Here is an 8,296-nt window from a genome sequence, read left to right on the forward strand (position 1 = left end):
AAGGTGAGTTGGGTATTTAAGGGTTCACAAACTGCTGCTGCTATTCCGCACACATGAAATATATGGCAGAGGCACACAGCTGTGGTCTTAAACCTGGACTATGACTGTGCCAGGCTTCATAGCAGCTGTAAGGTGAGAAAATGAGCACCATTGATTGCATTTCATGGCGTGAGAGCAAAATTACAGTGGTGTTTGACAATGGGACACAGTGATTAACATTGCATTTGTATTTGTCACTTGTCAGTGGGACGTTATGGGTAGAGAAAACCAGCTGCCGTTATCCAAAGCAGACATTTTAGTTTGTTTACACTTACATATCTAAAAATATTAAAAATAACCATATCCTAATAAGTTTAACCCTCGCATGTGTGCAGCGTTTGCCAGCTTCTTACATGTAGGGCGGGGGGGGGGGGTTCGATTGGGTATAAGTATATATTAGGTCCGAGTGGACAATTGTGACGCTGTTGATACAAATATGTAACAGCAAAAATTTTAGGTTTTAGGTTAGGTTAGGTTAGGTTGTAGGTTTGTAGGTTTTAGGTTATAGGTTTGAAGGTTAGGTTAGGTTAGGTTGTAGGTTTGTAGGTTGTAGGTTCGTAGGTTGTAGGTAAATAGGTAAGATTAGGTCAGGTTTGATTATGTTTTTCTTTTATTTCCAGGACATATAAGTATCATTTTTGGATTCAGGATGTCAAATAATGTAAGAATATGAAAACTTTATCTTTTAACAGTCACTCGGACTTAATGAATACTTTTACCGACGATTAGGTATAGGTATAGGTATAGGTTCAGTGGACTAGGATTAGACAATGGTCTATTTGGTGTCCACATCGGTCATAGGTCATTGGCCGTGATTTAAAGACAAATTACTCAGGAATGGTTGCGGCCCAGTGTCGGTCTAGCCTGTTCTTGAAGCTGTCAACAGTTTCGGCTTCGATCACACCTTGCGGCAGAGAGTTCCAGTGCTGCACACTGCGTCTTGAGAAGGCCATTGCTCTCGGTTTGTGTCTGGCTCTCTGTACTTTCAGTTTCTTGTTATGTCCTCTTGTTCTTTCCTCTGTGTTCTCTTCAAAGAACTTGTCGAACTCTAGTCCAGTCATCCCTCTCATGATTTTGAACATCAGTATCAGATCGCCTCTTTGCAGCCTCCTTTTCATGTCGTACATCTTCAGCCGCTTAAGTCGCTCCTCATAAGGTACATTCTTCAGTCCTCTTACCAGTTTGGTTGCTCTGCGCTGGATCTTATCGAGTTCCTTGAAGTCTTGGGCCATGTAGGGACCAACTGCTTGCATGCAATATTCTAGGTGAGGCCGCACATACGTTGTGTATAGCATCTTGAAGCTGCTACTGTCAAAGTTGACAAAAGCTCTTTTTATCCTTCTAAGTGCCGCTGCTGCTTTGTTGGCCGCCTGATGACAATGCAATGTAGGTTTCAAGTTGCTCTCCACTAACACTCCCAAGTCCTTCTCCTGCTCTGTTTTCTTCAATCGGTGTTCAATTCCATCCTGAGTTAAGGTGTAGTTAGCCCTCTGGTTCTTTCTACCACAATGCATCACTTTGCATTTGTCTACATTGAACTGGAGCAACCAATCCTCGGACCATTTGGACAGTACTTCTAGGTCTTCCTGTAATGCCTTTGTGTCCTGATCTCCATTGATGGTCCGATAGACTTTTGTATCGTCAGCAAAGAGTTTGATACCGCTCTTTACTAGTTCCGGCAGCTCGTTCACATATAGTAGGAATAGCGTTGGTCCTATCACAGAACCTTGAGGCACCCCACTCTTGACTTGACCCCACTCGGATAGTCCTTCACCAACACATACCTGCTGTCTACGGTCTCGTAGGAAATCTCCTATCCAGTCAGAGATCTTGCCAGCTATACCATAGCTCTTGAGCTTCTTGATTAGTCTTTCGTGGGGGACCGTGTCAAACGCCTTTTTGAAGTCGAGGAATATTATATCCAGATCCAAGTCATTGTCCAGTGCCTCTGTCCATTCCTCAAAGGTCTCCAGCAAGTTTGACTGGCATGATTTCCGGGTGGTGAAGCCATGTTGATGTTTGCTGAGCAAATTGTTGATTTCCATATGATGCATCAGTTGCGCTCGAATGATCCTCTCAAGTATCTTACAGACTTGGCTGGTCAGACTTACTGGTCGGTAATTGCACGCCTTGCTTCTGGATCCCTTCTTGAATATTGGAGTGATTTTGGCAGTTTTCCATTCTTCCGGCAGCCTACCCTCGTCTAGGGTTTTCCTGAAGAGAGCACATAATGGCGATGCCAGTGATCCTGCACAGTTTTTTAGTACAATTGGTTTTATGTCATCAGGTCCAGCAGCCTTCTGAGGGTTAAGGTCACTCAGTTCCTTGTAGACCAAGTCTGGAGTGATTGTCACATCATTCATAAAGTTCCTCTCATCCTCCACTCTTGGTGGTGGGTTCGGGATTTTCGTCATGTCTTCATCTACAAAGACACTTTGAAAAAAATCTTGGAGAATTTGAGCCATTTCATTATCATTTTGTGCCAGAGACCCATCATGCTTTTCAAGAGGACCCACTGTGACCTTCGCTTTGTGCTGAGCTCTAATGTACCTGTGGAGGTTCTTTGGTTCTTGTTTTGATTTTGCAATGATGCTTTTTTCATAGTCTCTCCTGACTTTCCTCAGCATCTTTGAGGTGCGGTTTCTTTGAGTCTTGTACTCTTCCAAAGCCTCCGCAGTTTTCACCTCGGTGTAGTGCTTCCAGCATGCATGCTTCCTCTTGACCTCCTTCTTCAACTTAGGTGACCACCAAGGTGCTTTCTCTAGTTTCATGCTTCTTTTGCCTCTTAATGGGACGTGCTTGGCAACTTCTGTTTGAATCTGAGCTTTGAACAGCCTCCAAGCTTCTTCAACCCCTAGGGTCTCAATCTCAGCCCAGTTCACATTGTTTAGATCATGATTCATTTGCTGGTAGTTTCCTTTGCTGAAGTTCCTCTGGATGCCCAGAGTTGACTTTTTCCTGTGAGTACCATTTGCTGTATCTGTGTAGAAATACTTCCATGTTAAAACCACATGGTCACTTTTCCCCAGTGGACTCTCACTGACTAGCTCGTCTACTGCCATATCATTGTCACTGAAGACGAGGTCAAGCTGTGATGGAACACAGCCTTCCCGAAATCTTGTGGGGAAGTCTACATGCTGGTGTAAAAATATGTCTTGTGCGACATCAAAGAACCTGGTTGCATGGCCGTCCAATGGCCCTCGGGAGGTCCCGCCTTTCCAATTTATTTGGCCATAGTTAAAGTCTCCCATGATAAGCACACAGTTTGCATTTATTTGGTCAATTTGTTTGAAAAGTTCCAATAACAAGTCATTGTTCTCGGGTGAACTTGAAGGGCTCCTGTAGCATATCCCTATAAGTATTTTGACTGATAGGCTTGGTCTTACAATACCCCAAACGGATTCACCGAACATGGAACCGTTTAGTTCAAAACATTCTGTCAGCCTTAGGTTGTCTCGAACGAAAAGCATGACCCCTCCACCTTCCTGACCCTCAGCTCTGTCCTTCCTTAATGCAGGGTGATAACCTTGCAACATGAATTCATCTTTGGTCCATGTCTCAGTTATGCCTATAACATCTGGCGTACTGATTTGAATTCTACTGAGTAATTCTTCATGTTTGTTTCTCAAACTGTTTGCGTTGGTGTACATACAATTTAAATGACTTTTCCCAATCACGTAATCCCTTTTATGAGGCCCTGTGGTTGACTTGCCTGTTTTGTTGTTCTGGAGAATCTCTCCCTTGTTTGGGGACCACCTTGCCCCGAAAAATCATGTGGGTTTCCTTTCCCTTTTCAGCCAATTCCTGCCTGAGTTTCTTCCGAGCTTCTCGTTCTTCTGGTGGCAAATCTCTGGTAAGGTATATATTAGGAAAACCTCTGTCCTTGAGGCTCCATCTGTTCTTCATGAGCTGTTCAACATCTCTCTGGTCTCTGAGTTTGACCAACATCAGTCGAGGTTTTTGATCTTCCATGGTTTTGTTGTCTTCATTCCTTCTTCCCAGTCTGATCACATTTTCCACCTCAATGTTCATCCCCTCTCCTAGGAGCGCCGCAACTACATTATGGAAGCTGTCTTGGTCGTACTGCTTTCTCAACTCAGGATTGCTTGATTTGCTCTCAGGTATATTATGGAGTAGTATGTTTCTCTCTCTTACTGTTTTTTCATCATGTGCCTTCATGTATTTTCTCAGTTCCTGGGCACTGCTCTTAATTTCCTCCGTATACTTTGGCATCGCTTTGACAGAGTCTATCTGCCCTTTGAGCTCTCGAGATAAATTTTCTAGTTCGACGTGATGAGTCTTCATTTGTTCTTTCATTTTTTGTTCTAAGAGATCTAGTCTTTGGTCTAACTTTGTTTCCGCTTCTATATCTACATTCTTATCATTGATTGCCTGAAGGATGTTTTTCTCCATCTCCTCAATTTTGTTGCTGTTGATGGTTTCTGCCTTCCCCAAATCTTTGACCTTGGGGCGACATTTGCAGCACAAAAAGCAGAGGTCATACTCATCAAGTGCCCAAAAAGCATCATCTGAGATATTTTGGCATTTTGGGTGAAACCACATTTCGCAGCCATCACACATGATAGAGTCATCTGAGTCATCCAGCGTTTTACCACATGGATTTCTTCCCCCATTGCAAGTGTATGTTTGTTTCGCCTCAATTTTTGGAGATCCTCTTTTCTTACCTTTCTTTGGTCCGTCCGACAATTCCCCACTCGCTGATCCAGCCAAGGATCCAGCACCGGATTTTACCTCTTTTTGCTTTTTATCACCGTTTCCACCATTTTCGTCTTTTTGAGACAAACTCGCCGCATCTTTTGAAGCGTCCTCGTTGCTCTTAGAGGTGACTCTTGTTCTTCCCATTTCGATTTGTATCTGGCCTTTTATGTTCAGTTTTCTTTTCCAGCACCTTCTTTAAATTGGCATTTCACCGTTCCACTTTGTTTATGTGCGATAATTCGATCAAAGACACTCTGAGGCCTTCCTCCGCACTATTTCTTCCAGCTGTGACCTTGGCCTTGACCGCTAACACAATCCGGCACAACCTGTAGGGTCGGATCCGGATTGAGGAGCGACTGAGAGGAGCGTCCGTCCGGGCCGAGGATCAGAGGGAAACTGATTGGATTGGACCTTACAGTTTGGCCCCTGCTCGAGTGCTCGGGCTAGAGCTTCGCGGAAAAAACGAGCGTGTTGCCTGTCACGAGTCGAAGCAGATGATGCCCAATTTTAAGGTCCTAGGTCATTGGTTGACCTTCCAGGTCAGCTAATCCTTTCAAAAAAAAAAAAAAAATGGAATATGGAACAGCCGGGATGAGATGGGGTGGATTGGAATTGGGTCTATTTCTTGCTCACTTCCTTGTGAAGTGCCCTGATGCTACTCAACTTGTAAGTAGGCATCCACCGGTTATATTTTTAACAGGGCCGTATCCCTAAATCATAAATAATAATGAATAAAAATAACAGAGCACCCCCAAACAAACACACTTACACGCGCCGGATTGGGCAAGGATGGAGATAAAGTAATTAATAAACGCAATTACTTACAACTTTGACGTCATAAGTAATGATGCAGCATAAGCATAGATTTGCAACAAAGGTAAGGAAAAGTGCAAAATGTCAATACTTTTGATCCTCATCGTACAAAACGAAGCAAATCTTAGTCAAGCGCAAGCAAATATTTGACTAAACCAAGACTTAAACCGACTTAAAATTTAAATGTTTGCAAAAGAAAAGTGAAATATGATAATAAAAACCATGACGTCATCTTATACGTAAATAAAATATTTGTGAATTTGATGTAGCGTTGAAAATGAAAAAACAAATTGTTGATGGCATTACGTCAGATAACACAAAATATGCTTTTTTGAATGATTTAAAAGTAGTTAATATAAAAACATAAAAATCGTCGATCATTTGACCATAGACAATGGAAAAATTACAGTCATAATTTGTAAATTTCAGTCTAAAACAACTTCAAACGTCATTTACTAGAAAAACCTTAGTTCATTTGTTGGTGTCGCATTTGGGTCATAAATGTAGACAAGAAAAACATTTGCGATGCGATTGCGATTGCGAAATGCGGCTCTCTCTATCGTCTGGAGGTTTCGAAAGATGCTCTCCAGAGATGGCGCTAGTAAATTTGGCTGACATGACGTCATGCTAAAAAGTGATGGGTTTTGTGAGAGCAAATGTAATAATAGTTGAAAATTTTGTACTTTTGCTTAATTAAGAAAAAATAAATATACAATTGTTCAAAACAGCGTTTTCCTCATTCATCCTTTATTGTTTTAAGAGGAATATAGACAGTTTAAATATTTTTTTCTTGACCGCAATTCGCACACGCACTAAATTAAAAGCTGGAGTTTTGTGCGTTCGTAAATTGTGATTTGAGAAAATAGGTTGACAATAATCTTTTGCACTTTTGCTTTACAATCATTTTTCAATGCAGATAAATGCATAAATTATTCAAAAATAGGCATATCTTTGAAATATTATGATTTTCCACAAGCAAATTTTCACAAAAACTTGAACTACTTACAACTGACGAACGCATCCAATAATCTGGATGTCTTAGGATGAGTTCGTCATTTTTTCCCAAGGAAATACGATACAGTTCAAGCTACTTTACCGATTTATTAGGGTACTTTTGCCAATGAATTAATAAATAAATGACAACAATTAATCTCATTATCAACCATACTCGGAAGAATTTTCTTCGCATAAGCGCGAACACATCCGCGCTTTCATGAAAAGTCACGCCTGTAGATGTCAGGACTGCTGCTTTATGTTTCGCAAGGTGGCGCAGCGCGCAGGGTACCGACTACCGAGGCTGAGGTCTCCAGACTCTCCACCACGATTTAACTTGGAAATGGCCGATGGGGAAGGTATCACCCAAAAACGGACGCCCTTTTACACAGCTGCATAAAGAGAATGAATTATTGGCATAGCTGACCATACGTCCCCTCCCCCTCTCCGCACCAGCTCAATAGGAAATATCGCCTATTCTCCTTAGTCAGTTATATTCTGACTAATTTCTCACTCTTCCCAGTAAACCTTAACATGCATGATGCAGATGTCCACTGCGTAAGTCGTGTGCTTCCGTAAGTGTGCCAACTATATAGTGTTGCCTACACTCTACAGTGCCTACTGCTTCCCCATTGTCGTTATAATTGGTGATTCTCAGGTCAAAAGTTACACAGTGGTCTCAGAGAACAATCGTTTCAACAAATTAACGATTCAAACCGTTGCATTCTACTTATATTCCGGTCAGTTCTGCTACTAAACGATTCCGGCAAAACACTCTTTAGGTTATGTATTAGCGAACCACCACACAAAATTCGCCCAATCAATGGTCAGTTATTACTGCTGTGCTGAACCGTCATACGCTATATAGCCTATTGCAGTCAATATTTTCATAACGATACTGACTGACGAAACACAACGTATTCGCGGATTCGCACATACGTTGGCACCCAGGTGGCCTGTCAGCAGCCGCACAAATCCGCACAGCGCAGCCGGGATTTGACATTGAGATGGTACACCGTAAAGCATGCCTTTCCACACAGGCACAAGCACAGGGACACAAATTCTCAAAATCCAAACTTATTCCAATACTGGTCAATTACGAATAGGCATAAAGTTTTGAGCAGGGATGCGGAGCCGGAGCCGGAGCCGGAGCCGCCGGAGCCGGCATATTTTGCCCGGAGCCGGAGCCGGAGCCGGAGCCGTGAAACAATATAACCCGGAGCCGGAGCCGGAGCCGGAGCCGTCAAAAAAGGGGGCGACTCCGGCTCCTTTTCTTACGAGGAAACAATTATTTACCTAGTTCGGTTTGACAGTACAAGGCGTAAAACAATGTGGTATTCAAAATAGCCTTGTTATACAAATACAGAAGCAACGTGTACTAATCCCATCGCCTTTTTTCTTCCACCCGTATTTAATTGATCGCATAGTGGATGTACTGAGTAGAAGCCGGAGCCGAAGCCGCCGGAGCCGGAGCCGCCGGAGCCGGATCATTTTACTCAGAGCCGGAGCCGGAGCCGGAGCCGCCATGACATTTCACCCGGAGCCGGAGCCGGAGCCGGAGCCGATTTTTTTCTCCGGAGCCGGAGCCGGAGCCGGAGCCGTCTGAAATTTCCACGGCTCCGCATCCCTGGTTTTGAGGCTTTCTCAGGTTCATTCTTCTTTCAACACACGCGGCAGACTGCAGCAGCTGCAGAACATCTCACAGAGCTGCGCTGGATGCAGTCATGAGCTG

The sequence above is a fragment of the Amphibalanus amphitrite genome, unplaced genomic scaffold (assembly GCF_019059575.1).
Source record: "Amphibalanus amphitrite isolate SeventyFive unplaced genomic scaffold, NRLGWU_Aamphi_draft 000287F_arrow, whole genome shotgun sequence".
Taxonomy (NCBI): domain Eukaryota; kingdom Metazoa; phylum Arthropoda; class Thecostraca; order Balanomorpha; family Balanidae; genus Amphibalanus; species Amphibalanus amphitrite.